Source organism: Panthera onca, chromosome B4, assembly GCF_046562875.1.
Source record: "Panthera onca isolate mPanOnc1 chromosome B4, mPanOnc1 haplotype 2, whole genome shotgun sequence".
NCBI classification, from domain to species: domain Eukaryota; kingdom Metazoa; phylum Chordata; class Mammalia; order Carnivora; family Felidae; genus Panthera; species Panthera onca.
In genome coordinates, this window is record NC_138345.1 from 85,245,715 (window position 1) to 85,271,488 (window position 25,774).

Below are 25,774 nucleotides of genomic sequence, written 5' to 3' on the forward strand. Positions count from 1 at the left end.
CACCAGAGGCCTGATAAGTAAAGGAGAAATGGTAGCGTGAAAAGGACTTCAGGTGTTATTGCTTGTTGGACAATGAGGGAATGTGGCCATAGGCCATGGAATATGGATGACTTTTAGAAGCTGGAAAAGGCAAGGAAACAGATTCTTCCCTTGGCCTCCCACTGACACCTTGATTTTAGCTCAGAGAGACTTCTGACCTTTAGAACTATAGGATAAATAAATTTGTGTTGTTTTAAGCCACTAATTTTGTGCCACTTTATTGCAGTAGCAGTGGAAAACTAATATAGGCTGACACACTGCAACTAGGGGAAGCTTGAGAGTAGAGTCATTTATGCCAGGATGACCTCAGGTCGATCATGGGGGGATTTGCTCCTTTTATTTAATTTTTGTTCCATACTAGGTTTATAATTGTCAAGGTAGGTTATAATATGTCATGTGCTTCCTTTGGGATGCATTGCTTATTAGGGGAACTGGCTATTCCTTAACAGTTAAGTGTACAGATTATGGATCCTGAATATATAAGTTCAAATGTTGGCCCTGATTCTTACTAATTATAACCTGCCGAAACATCTTTTTCATCTGTGAAATGAGAACAGTAAAAAGCATCTTCTTCATAAGGCCACTGTGAGAATTAACTGTGTTAATTTATGTTAAATACTTAGCTCAGTACTTGGTACATAGTACTAAGTATTACCTATTATAATTATTATTTTTATTCCATGAATATTTTCCTTCAACGCTTTCTAGAGTCATACTTTATTTTCAAATATAGTCAGGAGAGCATCCAAACTTTAGGGTGACTATCTTTGGGGTAGAGGCATTCTAATGCAACTAAATTCTGTCAACTTCATAATTTGTTATTGAATGTAATTTTTAAAATTTCTTGTACTTTTAAATAACTCTCTTCCTTGCCCATTCTCATTATCACTAATATGTAGATGGAACAAATTTTGCATATTCTATAATCACTTCATTTGATTCATTTGTATTTCTGTTTTATCTGTCATACTGTAAGCTTTTAGGTTTGTTTTGATGTCATTGTTTAAGCATGCATATTTCTTGGTTCTAGGAAAAGTATGCAACACCCTGTAAAAAGAGTTCCTCGGTAAAAAATAAATAAACAAACTACTCGGCAAGTGAGAGAAACCTAGTCAGAATGTTGAATTTGCAAACATTATGTTAAGAGAGGAACCTCTGAAGTAGATGGATAGAAATTGCTACTTCTGTCAATGTTACATTCTGTGTGTCTGGTAATGATGCGGTAGGTCTTCTTTAGGCCTAATAATATATATTTGATCAGCCTTTTGACTTTGGCCACAGTAGCTATATTCCAGGGCACGATACAGGAATTGATTCAGTCAACATGTATTGTGTACCTCTGAATGGCAACAGATAAATGAAGTCTGTTCAAGACTTTCCTCCTGTGGTGGGGAAGAGCCAATGATCCCTGAAATAGCAGAGATCCTAGTAGTGGAGTTAGTTGGATGTAAGAAGTTGAAGAGTTAGGTTGGGTGTGACATCAGATCTATGTACTCGCTCTGGCTACCTACACACAATAGAAGCATGCCACGGTTTCTTAGATAGTTTGTAGTCATGAATTGTTCTTATAGAATAGCTTGTCTCTACTGGTTTGTTTCTTTGTTTAGCTCCCCAGGTTCTCTCTAGAAACTGGATACTTAAAAACTATAATCACAGACCAATGAGTATATGGTTTAGAAACAAACCCCAAGGGGTACCTGGGTGGCTCAGTCAGTTAAGCCTCTGACTTAGCCCAGGTCATGATCTCGTGGGTTGTGAATTGGAGCCCTGTGTTGGGCTCTGTGCTAACAGGTCAGAGTCTGGAGCCTGCCTCAGATTCTGTGTCTCTTCCTCTCTCTCCCCCCCGCCCCCCGCCCCATGCTCTGTCTCTCAATAATAAAATAAAACATGAAAAAAAAAAAGAAAAAAAAAAAAAGGAACAGGCACCAATAGTCACGTTGTGTGCTTTTATTTTTTAATTTTTTCTTATTTTTATTTTTTAATTAATTTTTAAATTTACATCCAAGTTAGCATATAACATTGTGTGCTTTTAGTTCAATGATATTTCTATTTTTCTTCAAATACATTTGACATCTTGGTGGTATGCTTTAGTCGATCCCTTCCATACCTATTTCATAGCCTCATTCCTCCCACACTTCACTAAACGGCATCTCTTTTGCCTGGCAAAGCTAAAAATCACAGAAAATTAGGAGGGGCTTTCCTCAAAGCACTTAATTGTGTGGAAATATGTAGATTGTTGTATGCCTTTAGAGAAACTTCTGAACCTACAAAGATATCACTCTTGCCTCTGCTTTAACTTTAATCCAGCGGTTGACAGGGGATGGCAGGAAAAAAGAGAAATTATTTGAACAAAAATGTCACTGGAATGAATGAGTCAATGGCAGGTTTCAAGTAAATTACATATAGAATACCTTGTCATGTTTTCTTACCTCTATATACCTTTTTACCTTTGAAACCACATCAAGAAATGAGTAGGGAGGTAAATTGAACATGCCTGACAATATTCTCTGTATTAGATATTCTGCTAAGTCACTCACTGTGTCCTTGTTTCTTTTATGTAAACTTTGGATTCTGTTGGTAATGTCAATGGTGATGACCAATAATTAGGCGTTTTCTTTCAGGCAGAATTGGCCAGATTTTTGTACTTTTGGCAGTGTCTTAAACCTAGGGAAAATTTTAAATTAAATGTGTAGTCTTCTCCATTCATGTTATGGTCCAGAAATAATAAATTGAGAGTTCCCATATGAGCAAATCAGTCACATTTGCTAATGTGTCCATGGAAAATCTGGTTGATAATAAACATACTGGTTTCAGATCCAGGGGAACATTTCTATGATATTGTTCTGATTACCAAATTCTAACATTTCTTAACAGCTTTTTGATGTTACAGCACATGCCTTGAGTAGGTAGTTTTACAGTTTTGGTTCTTACCTTTAGTGTATGTGAATGTATGTAGCAATGAATTAAATTATACAAGAACTACAGTAGATGACAACTCTAATAATACTTTATATCTCTATTTTAACTTTAATAATTCAGACTTGTTAACTGTGTATTAATCTATCTTCCTACATGGAAGAGTAATTGAGAAAAGATAATTTGTCTTATTTATCTTGGCATCATAATATCTTTTGTATATGCTAGCTGCTCACCAAATGTTGGTTAAATTGATTAGTTAACACAAGGGAAAAAATAGATTCAGCTAGTCCTTTGACTCATCTATTTCTTTAAAATGATGCTAAGCTAGAGAATGTGGTTTGGATATATGGTCAAACGGGGTTTCTAGTTGAACTTATTTGCAACACTTAGGCTTTTCTTTTGTAGGAACAGAATTTGGCCTAGTAGACTTATCACATGGTATAGACCAAACCAGAATGCATCTCCTCTGTAGGAAGGCACATAAGGAAAAGAGAGAACCCAGAAACATCCATACTAAGCTTGCATAGTTGTTTTTTTTTCTTCTTCCAAAGTCATCAGTCACATGGGGGATGAACTGAAGTGTTATTTTACCAGAAGTGTCTCCATAAGGAAATATGAAACGAGTAGATAGGTGAGCAGCCTGAGATTCAGAGACATTAGGTAATTTGTTAAGGGTAAAAAGGAGAGGGTATATCTGAACCTAAACTTTTTAACACTAAATCGAGCACTTTTTTTTTTTTTTTTTAAAGAATCCTTTAGAATAGTGTGAGGAAGGACAGAAAGGGGCTGTGCTGCACCACGGTAGGAAATAGCTTGTTCCCCAAGGGGTGAAGCCTAGTGAGTGGGCTGTGGCCTGTCTCATGGGGCCACAGCTAAAGGCACAAAGGTCATGTGGTCTGGCTGCTGCTCAGTGGGACACCGGGAAGGTCAAAGTCAAAGTCAAGTCCATACAGGGAAACCTGAGAGGAATAAAAAAAATTGAAATTGTATGATTTATTTATTTATTTATTAAATTTTTTTTTCATTTCATTTATTTGAGAGAGAGAGAGAGAAAGAGAGAGAGAGCAAGTGGGGGAGGGGAGCAGAAAGAAAGAGAGAGAGGGATAGAGAATCTCAAGCAGGAGCTATGCCCGGTGCAAAGCCTGCCATGAGGCTTGATCCAACAACCCTGGGATCATGACCTGAGCTGAAATCAAGAATGGGATGCTCAACCAGCTGACCACCCAGGTGCCCTGAAGCCATATGATATTTGTCACCTTCTAGACATGATTATAATTCCTAGAAATTGCCTTTGCCATATGACTTGACTTTACTTTTTTTTTTCCCCAGCTCTCTTGTGATATAGTTGACATGGAACATTGTGTAAGTTTAAGGGATACAAGGTGATGTTTTGATACAGATGTATATGGTGTAGTTATTGTCACCATAAGGTTGGTTAACACATACATCACCTTACATAATTATCATTTTCTTCTTGTTATGGTGAGAACAACTAAAGCTCTACTTTCCTACCAACTCTTAAGTATACGAAATGGTGTTGTTGACTATAGTCACTGTGCTGTACCTCAGATCCCCAAAATGTATTCATCTTATAACTGAAAGTTTGTACCATTTGGCCGACATTTCATTTCTCCCACCCTCCAGCCCTCCACCATTCTACTGTCTCTGAGTTCAATATTTTTAGATTCTAAATATACATGAGATCATACCTATTTGTCTTTGTCTGACTTACTTCACTTAGTATAATGTCTTAGAGGTACATACATGTTGTCATAAGAAGCAGAATTTCGATCTTCTTTTATGGCTGGATAATATTCCAATGTGTGTATATGCCTGTGTGCATGCACACGTATCACATTTTCTTTTTTCATTCGTTCGTTGATGGACACTTGTATTGTTTCTGTATGTTGTTTTGGGTATCCGTGAATAATGCTGCAGTGAACATAGAACATAAGAGTGCAGATATCTCTTCGAGGTAGTGATATCATCTTCAGCCAGTATATATATGCATAGAAGTGGGACTGCCAGATCACCTGGTAGCTCTATCTTGAATTTTTGATGAACTTCTGTACTTTTTCCATAGTGGCTGTACCAGTTTGCATTCCTACCAACAGTGCACTAGGCTTTCTTTTTCTGCACATCCTCTCCAGCCTTTGTTATTTCTGGTCTTTTTGGTAATAGCTATTCTACTTTTCTTATTTATATTCCATTGCATCTGCATTTGAAGATTTTGTGCTTCCATTTAAAATAATTTAAAGGGCACCTGACTGGCTTAGTAGGTAGAGCATGAGACTCTTGATTTTAAGGCTATGAGTTTGAGCCCCATATTGGCTGTAGAAATTACTTAAAAATAAAATCTTAAAAGTAAAATAAAATAGGGGCGCCTCAGTGGCTCAGTTGGTTAAATGTCCGACTCTTGGTTTTGGCTCAGGTCATGATCTCATGGTTTTGTGGGTTTGAGCCCTGCGTTAGGCTCTGTGATGGTGGCGTGGAGACTGCTTGGGATTCTCTCTCCCTGTCTGTCTGCCTCTTTCCCACTTGTGCTGTCTCTGTCTCTCTCAAATAAATAAATAAAACTTTAAAAATAAAATACAACAAAAAGTCTTAAAGGCTTTTTTTATTAACTTTTACTAAAGATATAAACTTATTTTGAGGTGTGGAAGACTCTCATACCTGGTGACATATGACTGGGCCAGTAGATAGAATGTTGCCTTAAACTCTGTTGGCTCATATCTTGTTAATGTCTAATGCCTTTGTGGTATTTTTAAAACAAGGAGGATTAACGGCTTCTAATTTACTAATGGCAGTGAAAAGCGAATGCACGTTAAAACACCAATGTTAGTATTGTTGGCTCTAGCAATAGATGGAAACTACACACTTGATCATATTATTTTATAACCTATCTCCTGGTGTGTGTGTGTGTGTGTGTGTGTGTGTGTGTGTGTGTGTGTGTGTACTCACACATACAGATAACTGTGGTGTCAATGTTGGGAAGAGGAGGCAGGGAGTTACTGACCAATTTTGACTTGGGGTGTGCCATGGTCTGAGCTTATGTTAGCTGTCTCATTTAGGCAACGATATTGAGGCTTTACTCAAATAGAGAGATTGGATGCCAGGACGACAATTGGAAAGCTACCAGATTTATTGAAATTAAATGATGCTTGTGGGAAAGAAGAAAGGTAGATCGATTTGAGTCTCTGTGGCAGTAGAATCTACAAGGATTGGCAACTTTGATTTGATGATAGAGAAAAGAAGACAATACTGCTGACTCTGAGACTTTGAGCTGAGTCACTGGCAGGATGCTGGTTTATTTAATAGAAAACTATGAGGCCCCAGTGCATGCTGAGGGGATGGCAGAGAGCTAAGCGGATTCAAAGGCTTGGGCTCGAAAGGTTTTTTTTTTAAGCACTCTGTCTCTGAACATGTTTCCTATATTGGCTGAATATAGTAGGATCTTCTGTTGACTGGATGACGGTCAAAGAAGGAAGGGTCTTAAATGTTCCATATTCTCAAATCACTCTTCCAATAATTCTGTTCAACTAATGAGCTATGTTTGGGACCATGTTGCTCCCATCTTATTTTCCTGTGGTATATTGAAACCTTAAAGGAGGTATTCTGTGCAAGTTTACTGATGACCTTTTCCTTTTTATGCTTATCAAGGTTAAAGAAAAAGATTCCTTTTACCTTGTAACCTAAGGGATAATGAACTCAGGATTGTTTTCTTCTGTGTGCTCCTTTTAGCTTTATTATTATTATTCTGGACTTCAGAAAATAATAGGATCACAATCAGTAGTGCAAAATGAGTGTTCAGATGATGGTACTTGCTCCAGGAAAAGAAGAAGAAAAAAAAATTTTACTCAGATGAGGAAAGCAATCCCTACAAAGGTTCCCATTGTGTTTGGGAGGTATTTATTTTATTTTATTTATTTTTTTTACCTTCTCACTAGTTCTCTGCTGTTTCTCACCCTAAGTATATACCTGAACTTTCTGCTCTGTGGAATTTCTTACAGTTTTATTCAGGTGACAAACTTGGGCTTTCCACATTAATTCAGTTTTCACTCCTTAGTCATAATACACAAAGCATCAAACTCTCACAAGGGAAATGTACAAATGCTGCGTGGAACTTGGGAGTAATGCTATAAACAAATTCATTGCCAAGAACTTATTGTCATGTTTCAAATGCAGAATTAATAACCTGTTCCAAGAGCACACATGCTATTCATCAAGGTTTTCCCCTGAGACTATATTTCCTCTCTCTACTGTCCCCACATTATTGAAGAATTGTGGAAACTGGAATTTAAAAAAAAGTCTCACATTATGATAGTTTTGAAATTGCTCTTGAGAATTTGTAACCTTGGCAAAGGTTAGTCACCTTCAGCCATTTTTCTCCCCAGGGCTCTTGATGAACAAGTCTGTTTTGCATGTGGCTTTTCTTTTCTCAAAGGTTTATGTAGCAAACATGACTGTCTGTATTTATCTCACATCCCACAGAACTGAATTGTTCAACTTTAATACCAACGTGATTTCTCTGTGCTTTAAGATATATTTCTTGTTGAAAGAAAGAGTCAAATTGTTGAATATTTTAGTGTGATTACAAAGCTGTCCAAAATTGCATATTTAAGTCAATTCATTATTTTTGCCATTTTTTTCTACTTGAGTAAACACTAAATCTAAATTAGGTAATTTTGGCTTTTTGGTAGATCTGCTGAAAATGCATATTTAAGATGATAAAATAATTTAGTACAGAAATATCTTATGTGACAAAAGTAAATTCTACATTGAGAAAGCAAATATATTATTTATAATCAGAGCTGTTTAAATTTGTCTAACAAACTCTATAAAGTTAACTAACAGACCATGGGTTCTATCACATAGTAATTTTTTAAGGATTTACTATTGTGACACCAATAAGAAAAATCATACAAAATAAGAACAAGATATATTGTACACATTCCTTCCAATTCTAATATTTCTAGACCTTATGTTGTTACTTTCTTGATGACATAATTTTTACATATCAAACTTTGATATATCTGTATTTCTCTTTTTATTTAACTTTGGAAGTTTTTATATATACGCACTTACTTAACAAAGTTAATAATCATTTCTTTGCAAAAGTTGAGTCTTATTGTCATATTTCCATTATATAAAAGCAGTTGATAAAGCATGTGACTTTACTGAAATTTTGTTCTTCCACTTTTTTGGAAGGCAGCTATGCTCACCACTAACCACCAATGCCGGCTATTTTTCCACTTTTTTTTTTTTTAAAGTTTGTTCGTGTATTTTGAGAGAGAGAGCACAATCAGGGTATGGGCAGAGAGAATGGGAGAGACTTCCAAGCAAGTTCCATACTGTCAGTGTAGAGCCCTATGCGGGGCTCGAACTCACAAACCATGAGATCATGATCTGAGCCAGAGTCGGATGCTCAACACACTGAGCCACACAGGCACCCCTGTTCTTCCACTTTTTGGGAAAATAATCTACTTTGAGGTGTATCTACAGAATACCAAATTAAGTTATTATTGATTAATCACCTATATTACATTAGGCAATTTTACTCCAAATAAATATAACTGAACATTGGCTAGCTACTAAGCACTTTGTTGTGTTGGAACAAAGGTATTTGAAGAGTTCTCAGTAAAGATATTCTTTGCTTTTGATTATCAGATATACTACATGATTGTAAAATCCATACTACAATTTATTCAAGATATTACAACCTCAGTGAGTGTCCAATTTTGTATGAGGCAAAATTTCTTAACAATTTTATTTTATTTTTTGAATTGAATTTTAATAAGGGAGAGAGAAAAAATACCATGTCATATTTTGTAAAGGCATTTGCTTTATATCCTTAAATAAATTAGGGGAAATGCCCAGAGACTAGTTATGCTATTACTTGGTGATTGAAACCATGATATGCATTTAGAAATGCGGCCTATTGAAATATTTGGGGGACACCTGGGTGGCTCAGTCAGTTGAGTATCTGACTCTTGATTTCAGCTCAGGCCATGATCTCACAGTTCGTGGGTTTGAGCCCTGTGCTGGGTTCAGCCAGTGCAGAGCCTGCTTGGGATTCCCTCTTCCTCCCTCTCTCTTCCCTTCCCTGCACCTGTGCTTTCTCGTCTCTCAAAATAAATAAATAAACATTTAAAAATAAATAAATAAAATAGTTAGGAAGCATATTTTATAGCTAGTTATTACTTAGTGCCTTGGTCTTAATAATGGCATCTTTTATGTGGGGAATCAAATTCTTCTCACCCACTGACTATGCAAAGGATGGTCTACTGTTCAGTGGAGAGAAATACAGATTTGGATTCAGACAAACCAGAATTGGAACCCAGGACCCAATAATTATCAGCTATATGGCCTTACATATGAGTGATCAAAACTCAGCGCTTCGGTGTTTTCATACTTAAAATATGTATCATAATGTCTATATTTTACAGTTTATTTTTTTAAATTTAATGTTTATTTATTTTTGAGACAGAGGCAGAGCATGAGCTGAGGAGGGTAGAGAGAGAGAGGGAGACACAGAATCTGAAGCAGGCTCCAGGCTCTGAGCTGTCAGCACAGAGCCTGATGCGGGGATCGAACTCACGAACTGTGAGATCATGACCTGAGCCCAAGTCGTGCACTCAACCAACTGAGCCACCCAGGCGCCCCTATATTTTACAGTTTAGAGAATGAAGTTGTGGATATAAATTGTTTGGTAAAATAACTACCGAGGATATGAGAAACACCCAGTAAATGGTAGCTCTTCGTTTCTCCAAAGGTCAGTGTAATTTCTTCAAATACAAAGATGGCAACACTGACCCATCATCAGAATTACTGTCACATTCTTAAGTGAGGACGCTTTCTGATGTAGGTTTTGCATTTATAGAATGGCTGGTTGAATAAGGAGTGTAATTTGTGATTAGGCAACAAAAGGAAGCTGAGGACTCCTGGAGGGATTCAACACATGACCTTGGCCTTATTGTTCATTCCTTACTGAATTATCTAGTTTTAGACTCAGTGAAGATTCACTGGCACATGAACTTATATATTATAGTACTTTTGCAGTGTCTATACATGAATGAAATCACATTGTGGTAAATACACTTGAAACTGGGGTATATCAACTCAGAGAAAAAGGATTAGAAGATTAAATTTAGCAGTTCAAATTGCCAGACTTGGTTACCTTCTTTGACCCAGGATATAATTTAAGCCAAGTTAACTTTATACTGTGAAAAGTATGAACTAATTGTGACTGTCAAAGCAAGTTCCTCAAGAAAAGAGGCTACCTTTCCCCTATTTGAGAGAAGAGAGAGGGAAGGGAAAAGCAGTCTCTTGAGATAAGTGTGCAAGTTCGCTTCTGGCTAAAAGTTAATGATTAGTTGCCTCTGTTCTCAACTCTGAGCCCTGAGAAAAGTGGAAAACTCGTGTTCCCTATTCAGGTAACTTAAATTAAACAGATTGTATCCATGTTAGGCTTTCCTTAGATTATAGACATGCGGTTTTTTTAAATTTCTTTAATATCCACTGATTTCATGTTATAAGCTTAATGAAAGAACAATGAAAAACTGTAGAAAAAGACTAGCCAACATTTAAAGGTTTTGCTTTTGAGTTGCATGGAGTTAAGGCTAGTGAGGTATTCTGTGCCTGCATTAGGGAAATAGGATTTTAAATGTTTTTCTAAAACTAGTCATTCTTCAACCTCTTGGCTGAAAGATGTATTAATCGCAATTATGTAAAATAATATGGTATATTATGTAGCCTGCCAAGTCTTCATTAGTAAGGGAAATCTTAAAGTTTGCTTAACACTGACATTTTGAAAATAACACAATCTTCAATCACTAAAATTTCATTTTTATTTGATGTTATATAACAATGTCAAAAATAATCTAATTTTTCTTATTTTAAATCATTATGTTTTATAACTGTGTGTACTTTGCTGAAAAAATTGTAAAAATAAATTTATTCTTTATGGGGCTTAGGTAATTTGTTCCCAGAATGTTCGAGACTGTATTATGGCAAGATAAGAAGTTACTGACAGCTACATTGCAGGTGATGCTGTCTTTATAGGTTAGATGTAATTAAAGACATTGCTTACTAGAGTTTATAGTTTTCAAAGTTGGTTTCTAAAAATAAAAATATTTACTCTGTACATTTACAGAGTAATCATATTCTGTATTGAATTCTGAGGATAAAGAGATATATTGCTTAAGCCACTGGAGCCATAAATTAGAAGAATTTATGTTGGGAGTCTTGGTTTTTTTCTAGAGTGTCTGACCATTGTTATCACAATTCAGCAAGTATCCAAGGCCAGGAAAACTTGTTTTGGTTGTGTTGAGACTCAAGTGATAAAGACGAGTAAAAATTAAAAGCTAAATGTTAATTGTGGTAGTTTTCCATGTATGTTTCTTTTGAACTGCAATTAAATGTCAATCGAGGATTGATGATTTTGCAATTGAAATTTGGAGCTACCAGGGATCTTGAAGACCATCACACTATGTCTGACAAGCGCAGTCCAGAGATGGAAAGTAACCACAGCTGCTGGGAGAGCTGGGACGAAAACCAAAGTCTCTACTTACTGGGGGGACAATGGGGTTAATGGGTTATTAGTCAATGTTTATACTGGTTTTGAATGGGAAATCATATTTTAGTCCTTAAAACATTTTTATTTGGAGGTGTAGCTAAATAAGCACCAGCATTATTAAGGAATCGTTCTCTAGTGATATTTTCCAGATTCACCCTTCGCATTGCTAAAGTTTGTGTATCCATGTATTATAATGTATAGAATCTAGCCCTTCTCTCTGTATATGGACATGCTTAGGTACATTTAAGTTCTCAAGGTTAGAGAAGAGAGTGTTTCTGGTACTCAGTATGAGACACAATAAAGCCATGCCAGCAGGTTCCTCATTTATAACTTAATGTTTAAGTGGCTGTAGTAACACTAATTAAAGAAATTTAAAATATGAGTAGAATACAAATATGCAGATAAATATGAAGTGTCTTTATTTAAAGTTTGAAACAATCTGGGAGCACCTGGGTTGGTCACCTGGGTTGGTCCATTAAGCATCCAACTTCGGCTCAGGTCATGATCTAATGGTTTGGGAGATCGAGCACTGCTTTGGGCTCTGTGCTGACAGCTCAGAGCCTGGAGCCTGCTTCAGATTCTGTGTCTCATTCTGTCTCTTCCCCTCCCCCACTTGTGCTCTGTCTCTGTCTCTCTCTCTCAAAAAAAATAAATGTAAAACAAAAAACGTTTGAAACAATCTGCATGCCATCCAAGATAAAACAATTATTTGACTTATGATTAAAAAAATTAAGTTTTGAGGCCCTAACAATCAAGGCAGTGTTTTTAATTTTTTAAAATGTTTATTTATTTTTACAAGAGAGAGAGAGAGAGAGAGAGAGAGAGAGAAATTGAGCAGGGGAGGGACAGAGAGGGAGGGAGACCCAGAATCTAAAGCAGGCTCCAGTCTCTGAGCTATCAGCACAGAGCCTGATGTGGGGCTAGAACTCACAAACTGTGAGATCATGACCTGAGCCAAAGTCAGACGCTTAACTGACTGAGCCACCTTGGCGCCCCAAGACGGTTTATTAAAGTGAGGTACGTATAGATTTCTTATCATATTTTTTAGTAAACTCTTCTATTCCTCTTTTATTATTAGATATTCAGATATTCAGAATCATAATATGTAGGTCCTTTTTCCAATTCACTGTGTCCATTGGATATTCACCTACTTCTCAGTTTTCCTTTGGGAATATACAGATCAAGTTACCATCAAAAAGGTTGTCTGTGTTCCTTCAGCCCATTATCCCATAAACTCCATGAATTGCCGAAAAGTTCACTAAGGCCCTTTGGCAATTACCCATAGATATTAACACATACATGCGTGTGCATGCACACACACACACACACACATGCACACACAAGATCTATCTCAAAGGTAAACAGAGAGTACCAATCCTTTCAATGCTGTAAAGGGTAGGTGTCAAAACCTAGCTCATGGCCTCAGTATCACAGTTAACTTGCTTTGCAATCATGGGTAAATCACATAACCTGTAAGAGTCTCTGTTGCATGAGTTATAAGTGGGGGTTATAGCAATAATAGTGCTTCCTCCACTTGTTTAGCATGAGAATCATGTGAATTTATATAGAACGTTACCTGGTAAACTATAAATCCTTGCTAAGCACTTCCTAGGTCTGCTGTAACAACGTATCACAAACTAGCTGGCTAAAAACAACAGAAATGCATTCTCTGTATTTTGGAGACCTGAAGTCTGAAGTCAGAGCTTTGGCTCCTCTGGGCTTTCTTGGAAGCTTCTAGGAAAGAATCCTTCCTTTGTTTTTATACCTTCTGACAGTCCCAGGCTGTGGCAGCATAACCCCAGTCTTTGTCTCTGTCTTCACATGACATTCTTTCTGTGTCTCCGTCTTCACATGGCCGTCTTCTTATAAGGATTCCTGTCATACTGGTGTATGATTAGGAGTCCACCCTACTTCAGCATAACCTTATCTTAACTGTTTCCATCTGCATTCGCCCTATTTCCAAATAAGGGCACGTTCTGAGGTATTGGAGGTTAGGACTTAAATGTACTTTTTTTTTTTTTGAGGGACACAGTTCAACCAATAACACTCTGCCTCTGACCCTCCCCAAAGTCATGTCCTTCCCGTGTAAAAATACATTCACCCAATCCCAGTATCCTCCAAAGACTTTAACCATTCTGGCGTCAGCTCTAAGTCCACATTCTATCTAAATCAGTAAAGGGTGGGACTTGGGGTCTAGTCCCTCAGGGGCAAAATTCCTCTCCGTTTGTGGACCTGTGAAGCCTAGCAAGCAAGTCACCTGCTTCCACAATGCAAGAGGGCAGATGCAGATTAGATACTCCCCTTCAAAAAGGGAGAAATTGGAAGGACGGAAGGGTCACTGGTCTCAAGCAAGTTTGCGACTTAGCAGAGCAAATGCCATTAGGTTTTGAGGCTTGAGAACAATTCTCTGTGGCTCCATGCTCTGTCCTCTGTATTAGGCAGGGTTCTACAGAGAAAAACAAAAACAAAAACTGAGAGATTAATTTTAAGGACTTGGCTTATGCAGTTACAGGTCCTGGAAAGTCTGCAATCTGCGAGGAGGCCGGCAGGCTGGAAATTTGTGTAAGAGTTGATATTTCAGTCTTGAGTCCAGAATTCACAGGGCCTGCCAGCAGGCTAGAAACTCCGACAGGATTTCTATGTTACAGTTTTGAGGTAGAATTCTTTCTTCTTTGGGAAACCTCAGTTTTTGCTCTTAAGGCCTTCAGCTGATCGGATGAAGCCCACCCATGTTGTGGAAGGTAATTTTCTTCACTTAATTAAAGTCACTTGGTTATAAAGGTTGATTACCTCTGCAGAATACCTTCACAGCAGTTATCTGGACTATTGTTTGACCAAACAACAGGTCCCATAGCCTCGCCAAGTTGATACATAAAATTAACCATCACAAATAGGAAGTATATGGAGAAGCCCTTGATTTCTTTTTTTTCTTTTTGCTAACTGTTCTTTTTTTTTTTTTTAAGATAAAAGTTGACTGGGAATTTGGACATTTTCTAGGGAAACTAATATTTCCGCTTTTTATCTTTTGCCTCTTCAGCCTTCCTTCCTTCTTTTAAGTCTTTTATGACTTATTCTCAGTGTGATACAGACTGCTGAGAAGTTGGTAGAGACCTGAATCCACGTATAGTGCATTTTTCTATCTCCCACCAAACCAGAGTTGTGTTAAAACAACATAACTATTCTTCTTGTAGCTTTTTGTTATTTGCAGTGTGCCTCTACATCTATTTCCTTTTGTAAATTATTTTTAAGTTTATTTGTTTTTATTTAATTTGAAAGAGAGCTGGAGAGAGAGAGAATTCCAAGCAGGCTCCGCACTGTCAGCGCAGAGCCAAATGTGGGGCTTGAACTCGCACGAATTGGGAGATCAGGACCTGAGCCAAAATCAAAAGACAGACGCTCAACTGACTGAGCCATCCAGGTGCTCTGTCATTTTGAATTTGTCAGGCACACCAGCCTCAGGGCCTTTGCATGTGTTCTACCTTTACCAAGAATTCTTTCCTCCAGACAACTTTTTATCTTGTAGTCACATCTTTTCAGATCTTCTCTTAAAAGTCACTTTCTCAGTGAGCCTCTCTCTATGCAGCACTTTCTGACTCTGAGGTTTAGACCTGCAGCAATCTACCCTCAGTTCTCCATGTCTCCCTTTTAGGTTTGATTTTACTGCAGAACGGTCGCCATCATGGGGAATGCTTCACATCTCACTTACTTGTTCCTTCTCTGCTGCCTCCTCTTTTTCTACTGGAACATAAGCTCTGTAAGGGCAGGAGTATTAGTCTGTTTTGTTTATTGCTTAAACCCAGTGCCTAGAATGGTGCCAAGCACACAGCACGTACATAATATAGTTACTGATTGAATAATTAAATCTCGTCTTAGTTACTTAAGTACTAATAATTTGTAGACACAGAGGAACGCCCATGTTACTCTCCCGTCCTGTTGCTCCCCTTTTCCCCTTACCTGCTTCCTGTGATAATGGCCTTGCTGAATTTGAAGGTTATCATTCTCATGATTTTATACTTTATATGTATTTATTTATATTTTGTTATATTTATTTATTGTATTTTATTATATTTTCTGTTCGTATAGATTATATATATTTTTTACACAGTTTTATGAGTTATCAGACCTCGTGATAAAAGAAAGCATGCATTATTTTGCCACATGCTTTATCTGAGGTGGCTCAAACACACAGCTTGCGCTCATCAGTTTAACTCTGTATATTACATTTATGAATATGTATACTTTATTTTTTCCTGTTTATTTTTTTTAAATTTTTAATGTAAATTCAAGTTAGTTAACATACAGTGTAATACTAGTTTCAGGTATAGAATTTAATGATTCATCACTTATATACAACACCCAGTGTCATCACAGGTGCCTTTTTTAATACCTGTCACCTATTTAACCAATCCCCCGCTCACCTCCTCTCCAGTAATCCTCAGTTTGTTCTCTATAGTTAAGAGTCTGTTTCTGCATTGCATTTCTTTCTTTCTTTCCTTCTTTCTTTCCATGTTCATCTGTTTTGTTTCTTAAATTCCATATATGAGTGATTACATACAGTATTTGTCTTTCTCTGACTGACTTATTTCGCTTAGCATAATACACTCTAGCTCCATCCATGTCATTGTAAATGGAAGCTTTCATTCTTTTTGACAGCTGAGTAATATTCCACTGTGTGTGTGTGTGTGTGTGTGTGTGTGTGTGTGTGTGGGTGCGCACACACCGCATCTTCTTTATCCAATCATCAGTCAATGAACATTTGGGCTCTTTCAATACTTTGGCTATTGTTGATAATGTTGCTATAAACATCAGAGTGCATGTTTCACTTCAAATTACTATTTTTGTGTCCTTTGGGTAAATACCTAGTAGTGCAATTATTGGATTGTGTGATTGTTCTATTTTTAACTAACTGAGGAACATCCACACGTTTTCCAGAGCGGCTGCACCAGTTTGCATTCCCACCAACAGTGCAAGAGGGTTCCCCTTTCTCCACATCCTCTCCAAGCCTGTTGTTTCCTGAGTTGTTAATTTTAGCCATTCTGACAGCTGGGAGCTGGTATCTGTTTGTGGTTTTGAAATGTACTTCCCTGATGATGAAGGGAAATACATTCCCTTCATCCTCATCCTCATCCTCATCCTCAAAAAGTTGAGCATCTTTTCATGTGTCTGGTAGCCATCTGGATGTCTTCTTTGGAAAAATGTCTATTCATGTCTTATACACATTTTTTAATTAGAATATTTGTTTTTTGTGTGTTGAACTTGATAGATTCTTTATAGATTTTGGATACTAACCCTTTTTCAGATTTGTGATTTGCAAATATCTTCTCCCATTCCATCGGTTGCCTTATAGTTTTGTTGTTTCCTTTGCTGTGCAGAAGCTTTTTATTTTGATGAAGTCCCAATAGTTCATTTTTGGTTTTGCTTCCCTCGCCTCTGGAGATGTAAGAAGTTGCTATGGCTGATGTCAAAGAGGTTGCTGCCTGTGTTCTCCTCTAGGATTTTGATGGTTTCCTGTCTCACATTTAGGTTTTCATCCATTTTGTGTTTATTTTTGTGTATGTTGTAAGAAAATGGTCCAGTTTCATTTTTTACGCTTGTGCTCTCCAGTTTTCCCAACACCATTTCTTGAAGAGACTGTCTTTTTTTTTCTGTTAGATATTCTTTCCTACTTTGTTGAAGATTAATTGGCCATATAGTTGTGGATTCACTTCTGTGTTTTCTATCCTGGTCCATTGATCTATCTGTCTGTTTTTGTGCCAGCACCATACTGTTTTGATGACTACAGCTTTGTAATGTGACTTGAAGCCCAGAATTGTCATGCCTCCAGCTTTGCTTTTATTTTTCAAGATTGCTTTTGCTATTGGGGGCCTTTTGTAGTTTCACACAAATTTTAGGATTCTTTGTTCTGGCTTTGTGTAAAATGCTGGTGGTATTTTGATAGGGATTGCATTACATGTGTAGATTGCTTTGGGTAGTATAGACATTTTAACAAGAATATACATACTTTAATTACCTATTCTTTTATTTATATACATTTAAATTGTTTCCAATTTTTAAAAACTCCTATTTACAGACAGCTATAAACATTTTTTACATGTCTTCTGCACAAACATGTTCACCTAGGAGAACTGAGGATTGTAAGATATGCAGAACTTCAATGAACATTTCTCAAAATGGAGAAGAGTTCCTACTGTTCAACATCCTGTGCTTGTTTGAAATCTATAGCAATCTACATGTAAGCCATGGACTAGCTTTGTTTGACTTTTGTTGCCCAGTTCTGCCTGTGTCCCATTGGCTCTAATGTCAAGAAATATTGTTCCAGTTGTGATGGGCAACGGTTTGCTTTTTTCTTCCTCCACTCAGGAGGAATTGAAGGAGGAGAAGACAGACCTGGACTGGCACCCAGCTTACATCATTGGGCAAGTCTAATATCTGGTGTTGCATGGAACACTTGCTCAACTTCTCCCCTCTATTGTACAGAAGATGAACTTTTGCTTCATTGACCGCTTTGGTTCCAGATTCCAGCAGACTCATGTTTTACCACATCGTGCTTCTGGTCAATGGAAATGTTTCTTGTTGTTGTTATTTGTTTATTGTTCTTCTTATCATCATCATCATCATCATCATCATCATCTTCATTTAGATTAGTTATTTGCTTTGATTTTCTCTTTTCAGGTTTTATTTTTCATCATCATGTACTTACAGCAGACGGGTTATATCCAAATGCAAATTTACAGAATTATCTTGATCTTGACTTTGGACTAAAGTTGTGTAGCAAATAATTAAGACTGAAGTGTTTGGCAGTTCTGTATCACCTATTGCAATAAGATCCACTTTGTATTCTAATTCGATGGATTGTGAAAATGGCATTGTTATATACAACTCAGAGCCTTGCTTGTATTCTTATCTAGGGGAAGAATGTACCATCTCTGTATCAGTATGGTTCTGCAAGGGTACTTTATAGTAGTCCAAGGACTTTAATTCAAATGCAGTTTTGGATCTAGTCAGCTATTTGAATTAAAGCTTTAATAAAGTTACAGAATTCTGCACTCTGAAGCATAAAAGGGTTGACTCTGACCTGGGATGTTTTGTAGGCAGGAAGTTTCCATTTCTATCACCTCTATCATAAAATAACTTACAAGGCTCTTATAAAATTTAGAATTTTGAGCAGTGTAATAAGCATGTCAGGATGATTTTGCTATATAATACTCCCATATATAATAAAGCTAACCTGTTGCATAGAATTTTTAGCATTTTATACCTGTAGAAGAATAGCTACCAAAAACGATGAGTTAGGTTTGGTGTAATTAATACTGAGCTATTCTTTCAGACAGTAATTGGCAATAGAGTCCGTTGTTTCTTGAGGCTACTTCTGAAATAGTCTGGTAAGACCATGTCATCAACATAGACAGAATAAACACTGAAGATAAGAATCCGAGAACGTTGAATAAAATTAAACCTAATTCAGGAAAGTGATGCACTGTTACTTAAAGACTAGGCAAGTTGCCAGCAAATGTGGGTTTTTATTTTGCTGTTCTTGTTGTTTTTCTACTGGTAGTTCTTAGTGGTTCTTAGCAATAAAACATTTTATATTAACATTTAATCAATACACTTTCTTTTCCTTAGTGTAAGTTAAAATTATGTAGACTAAGAGGCTATCAGCAACAGTGAAAAAAATCGTAACGTCCATTTCTTATCCATTACATTGAACTTACTTTCGGAAACACTTTATAAGGATGAAACTGTGTTTCTCATTCGGTGTGTTAGTTCTTCCAAGTGATTATAATTTTAGTCTGTATTGGACTTTGCTATGCTGTTTTCTGGGGCATCATTGGTTAGCTATCAGAAAGAGGGAATCGATTTTATCTGTTAGTTTTACAAGTGTACTAGCATCTCTCCTCCCAAGACTCTGTGCGAAATACTCTTTAGTTTTTCTTACTTATTTTTTTAAATGTTTATTTTTGAGAGAGAGTGCAAGCAGGGGAGGGACAGAGAGAGGGGGACAGAGGATGCAAAGTGAAGTAGTCTCTGTGCTGACAGCAGCGAGCGTGATGTGGGGCTCGAACCCGCGAACCATTAGATCCTCACTTGAACCGAAGTTGGCCGCTCAACTAACTGAGCCACCCAAGCATCCCCGCCTCCCGCCCCCTTTTTAAAATAGTCTCCATGCCCACCATGGGGCTTGGAGCCCCACAACTTGAACTCACAACCCTGGTATCAAGAGTTGCATGCTCTTCCAACTGAGCCAGCCAGGAGCCCCCAAAATATTCTTATTTGATTATTTTTCTCTTTTCTTTTCACTTGACTGTTCATGTTCGTCAATAAAGGCTCAACCAAAATGTATTTATAATCTCTTCAGGCTGGTTTGTTTGTACTTCCTAGTGCAATAGTTATTGATACAGACTGTTTTTTTCTCAACTGGAGTTTGATGAGACAATTACTCTTAATGCCATAAGTCTTAGAATGGATTGAATTAACTTACTGTCTATACACTGAGGTACACACTGTTTATGTAACATACTTGAGACAACTGAGAAAATAGTCACTGAAGTCATTTCTATATTTGCTGGTTCAGATCATTGCAGTTGAGAAAAGCTGCCACAGGGTATTGTTCCCCACCCCTTTAAATTTTTTTTTAATATTTATTTATTTTTTGGGAGACAGAGAAAGACAGAGTGTGAGCAGGAGAGGGGCAGAGAGAGAGGGAGTCACAGAATCCAAAGCAGGCTCCAGGCCCCGAGCTGCTAGCACAGAGCCCAATGTGAGGCTCGAACTCACGAACCATGAGATCATGACCTGAGCCGAAGTTGGATGCCTAACTTTCTGAGCCACCCAGGCGCCCCTGCCCCTTTTTTATTGTTATCTCCCAACGAATTACATACTGTGTGAATGCATGGGCTGCATCTTGTTCCATGGTTGTGTCCCTAATCTTAGCCTGTTGACCTCTTTCCATGTAGTTTGAAAATATTTGTGAATCAAATGCTAGAATGAAGGAAGCTTCTTTTGGCAGAAGTTTGATAGTAGAACTATTTAAGGCAATCACTAATTCATGTCACAGTGTCCAAGGAGGAATATGTGGAATAATGGTATTCCACTAAAGAATCACTAATTCATGCCACAGTGTCCAAGGAGGAGTAGTGTTAGTATTTGAAAGGCCCGGTGAGGTGGGGAGAGTGGTAGTAATCTGCAATTATAATTGTCTCAGAGTGTGGTAAGACTGATCCTCAGCTATCAGGTCATTTTACTCATGAGCTAAGTTAGTCTGGATCAGCAAGAACAAAGACGGAATAAGGCCACGTGTCTCTTATTACCCAGCGGGCTACCTCAGACTCCTTTCTCGGGTAGTGATGATGGGGGTCCAGAAAACAAGAAAGGAGGGACTCAAATGCACAAATGGTCTTGAAGTCTCTGTGTCATATTTGCTGTTGTTCCATTGGCCATATTGTTACAGACTGAATACTTGTGAGTTCCCCTGCTTCAGTCCATTTATTAAACTCCTCATTCCCAATGTAATGGTATTTGGAGATGGGGCCTTTGGGAAGTAACTGGGTTATGAGGGTGGGGACGAGGTCTGATGGAATTGTTACCCTTATACAAAGAGAAATCAGAAAGCTTGATATCTCTTTGCACACATGCATTAAGAAAAGGCCATGTGAGCACATAGAAGGTGGCTTTCTGCAAGCCAGAAAGAAGGTTGTCACCAGAATTCGACCATGCTGGCACCTTGATCTTGGGCTTCCAGAAAAAATAACTCTGCTGTTTGAGCCACCCAGCCTATGATATTTTATTGGGACAGCCTGTACAGACTAATACATACACAGTAAGTCACATGGCCAAGCCAAGAGTAAATGTGAAAGGGAACTATTTAGAGAGGTGGATACAGAGAGGGGAATATTTAGTAGGCAATTTTGCCTTATTACCATTTTGCATCATGGTCTTTAAATAAATATGATGCATGACGTAATAAAATTTATGTAGGTATCATAAATTAATGAATTATGTTTCTTTGCATATGAAACATTCTTTAAAAACTCCAAAAGCTAACCCTTTAGAAAAAATGATTCGGAGTGACACATTCTGATGTTATTCAGTGCTTATATGCCATGTGATTACCTGTTAAGTATACTTCAGGACTATTGTGTGTTTTATTAGTTTTGCAGGCTATCTGGTATCTTCCAAAGTATATGTACATGAGACCAAATGACAGTGCAGGTTACATATTCATTAAATCCACCTTCACATAATCTGTTCAAAATTTAAAATTTCTATTATTTCATTGCCAATTGACCTTGAGGCAAATTGTCAAGAAATTTATGAGGGTAACAGCATGAATATTGTGTTCTCAAGTGCCTCCTGGATAAAATATGACTCATGGCTTTCTTGCTTCTAAAATGATTAAGCCTCAAACCTGAAGTTGACAGCAGAGTCATTGTACAGATTGATGTTCTCAATGACTAACATTTGACAGAGTTTGCTTCTGATTTATTATGCTTCTAGGTAAAAAACAATTTACCTCAGTTTTAAGTATTTTGACTATGCGCTTTCACTAATTGGATAAAAAATTCAATTTCTTTTATATTGAGGACATGTGCATTTAAAATAATCTAATCATTTTAAATTAAAGCTTTATTTTTAAAAAAGTAAAGTTTCATTGTGTTTTAAATTATGCTGACATGGTTCTGCTCTTCTTTTTAAATGACAAGTAGCTCCTGAGATTTTTTTTTTAATTTGTACCTAGCAGTAAACCTAATATTTATATGAAAAAATCTGTTTACTAGTTATTGGATTTTTGCTACAATTATCTATTTGAGTACAGCAAATGTACTTGAAAAACAATCATAGATAATTAGGTGCAGCCCTCACTAACTGAACTTGTAATTTCTGGAAAACAGAAAACTAACAAATCATTTTTCTCTTTCTTCTCAAGGGTATTTGTACTATTATAACGTTATAAATTTATTTTTTTAAAGAATTAAAGTGTGTCACATTGAAAAGGAAACAAAATGCAAGAAATGGAAGGAAGGAAAATAATACACATTTGCTATAGTTTTCTCATCTACTAAGAAAATAAAATAACATTACTATTACTATGTATTTTCTTTATCACTGAAACATATGTGATAAATACAAAACATTTTAAGTAACATTTACATAAATTAGAATGCATATTGATATGATAAATATCCAGAAACCTACCATTCAGCTGGAGAATTTACTAGAAACATCCCTTGAAATGACTTTATTCCCCTCCTGTTTCCTCTCCAACCTGCTCCCAAAGGAGGTAACAGTTATTCTAAACTTTGTATTGATCCACTGTGTGTGTGTTTCTCAGATTTATTGAGATATAACATTGTGTTAGTTGTTGTGTAAGATGTGTTAAGATGTAAAATGTGATTTTTTTTAAGTTTATTTATTTTGAGAGAGAGCAGGGGAGGGGCATAGAGAGAGTGAGAGGGAGAATTCCAAGCCTGCTCCACACTCTGTCAGCGTGGAGTTGGACACAGGGCTCCATCTCACAAACCATGAGGTCATCACCTGAGCCGAAATCAAGAGTCCAACACTTAACCAACTGAACCACCCAGGCGCTGCTACAATGTGATGATTTGATACATTTAAATATGGTAAAATGATTACCACAATAGGGGTAGGTTATACCTCCATCACCTCATATAATTACCATTTTTATTTTGTGGTGGGAATATTTAACATCTATTCTGTTAGTAACTCTGAAGTATATAATAAAGTTTTGTTAACTATAGTCTATGCTGTATATTAAATCCCCAGAACTTATTCATCTTATCAGTGGACATTAGTACTCTTATTTAATATCTCCCCAATTCCCACACCCCTCAACCTCTAGCAGCCACCATTCTACTCTCTGTTTCTATGAGTTCACTGTTTTTAGATTCTGCATATGTGAGATCATACAGTGTTTTTTTTCTTTGTCTGATTTATTTCACTTAGCATAATGCCCTCAAGATCCATCCATGTTGGCATCAGTAGCAGAATTTTCTTGTTTTTTCAATTTTTTAATGTTTATTTATTTTTAAGGGAGAGACAGACAGACAGACAGAGGGTGAGTGGGGGAGGGGCAGAGAGAGAGAGGGAGACATAGAATCCGAAGCAGACTCCAGGCTTCGAGCTGTCAGCACATAGCCTGACGTGGGGCTCAAACCCACGGACCACGAGATCATGACCTGAGCTGAAGTCGGACACTTAACCCACTGAGCCACCCAGGCACCCCCCTGCTTTTTTTAATGATTGAATAGTATTTCATTATCTGTCTGTATATATTTGTGTTTGTATGTGTGTGTATATATATATACACACACACACACACACACACACACATACATGTTGTATATCTCACATTTTGTTTATTCATTTAACCATCAGTAGACACTTAGGTTGTTTCCATGTCTTGCCTATTGTGAATAGATGCTGCAGTGAACATGGGGGAGCAGATATCTCTTCAAGATAGTGATTTTATTCCCTTTGGATATATACCCAGAATTGGTATTGCTGGATCTTATGATAATTCCACTTTTAATTTTTTGAGGAATTTCCTTGCTGTTTTCCATAGTAGCTTTACTAATTTATATTCCTACCACCAGTACACCAAGGTTCTCTTTCCTCTGCATCTTTGCTCATTCTTCTCTTGTTAATAATTTGCCTTCTAAATCTTGACTATTGTAAATAATGCTGCAATAAACATAGGAGTACATATATCTTTTGAATTACTATTTTGTTTGTTTGTTTTCTTTGGGTAAATATCCAGTAGTGGAATTACTGAATCATATGGTGATTCTATTTTAAAATTTTTGACAATACTCCATAATGTTTTCCTTAGTAGTTGCACAAGTTTGCATTCCTGCCAACAGTGCAGAAGGGTTCCCCTTTCTCCACATCCTTGCCAACACTGTTGTTCCTTCTTTTTTTTAATTTTTTTAAATTTTTAAATTTGTTTATTTTAGCCTACCTGACAGGTATAAGGTGGTATTTCATTGTGGCTTTGGTTTGCATTTCCCTGATGGTTAGTGATGTTGAGCATCTTTCCATGTGTCTATTGGCCATCTGTATGCATCCTTATGTTTATTGCAGCATTATTTACAATAGCCAAGATATGAAAGCAACCAAGTGTTCATCCATAGATGAATGGATAAAGATATGGTATATATATTTAATGGATTATTACTCAGGCATAAAAAAGAATGAGATCTTGCCATTTACAACAACATGGATGAAACTAGAGGGTATAATGCTAACAGAAACAGAAATACCATATTATTTCACTCAGTGTGGAACTTAAGAAACAAAACAAATGAACAAAGAAAAAAGAGACAAAATACAGACTCTTAAATACAAACTGGTGGTTGCCAGAGGGGCCATAAGTGGGGGAATGGGTGGAACAGATAAAGGGGATTAAGAGTACACTTATCTTGATGAGCTCTGAGTATAGAATTGTTGAATTGTTACTTTTCACACTTGAAGTTAATATAACTCTGCATGTTAATGACACTTCAATTAAAAAAAACTTATAAAATATAATAAAAATAATAGTCCTTCTAACAGGTGTTATGTGATATCTCATTGTGGTTTTGTTTTGCATTGCCATAAGGATTAGTGATATTGAGTATCTTTTCATATATCTGTTGGCCATTTGTATGCCTTATTGGGAAAAATGTCTATTCAGGTCCTCTGTCAAATTTTTAATTGGAATGTGGTTTTTTTTTTTTTTGTTTTTTGTTTGTTTTTTGCTTTTGAGCTATATGAGTTCTGTATATACAAGATATTAATTAACCCCTTTTTATAGAGATGGTTTGCAAATATTTTCTCCAGTTTTATAGGTTGAATTTTTATTTTATTGATTTTTTAATTTAGTTTGGTGTAGTCCTACTTTTATTTTTTGTTTTTGTTTGCTGTGCTTTAGTGTCATATCCCAAAAGTAATTGTGAAGACCAATTCAAGGAGATTTTCCCCTGTGATTTCTTCTAAGAGTTTTAGGATTTCATTCTTATGTTTTAAGTTTTTAATCAGTTTCAGGTTATTTTTTGTGAGTGGTGTAAGATAGAGGCCCAGTCTCATTCCTTTGCATGTGATAATCCAATTATCCCAAAACTATTTATTGAAAAAGCTATCCTTTTTCCATTCAGTGTACTTGGCTTCCTTGTCAAATATTAGTGACCATATATCTGTGGATTTATTTCTGGGTTTGTGACTCTGTTATAATTGATTTATGTGTCT

General features: G+C 36.8%; 1 protein-coding gene across 7 annotated transcripts in view; it reads left to right on the forward strand.

Moving 5' to 3' along the window:
- Positions 1–25,774, forward strand: part of SLC16A7 (solute carrier family 16 member 7) — a 191,472-nt gene that overhangs the window by 52,313 nt on the left and 113,385 nt on the right. The gene's annotated exons all lie outside the window — the stretch shown is intronic.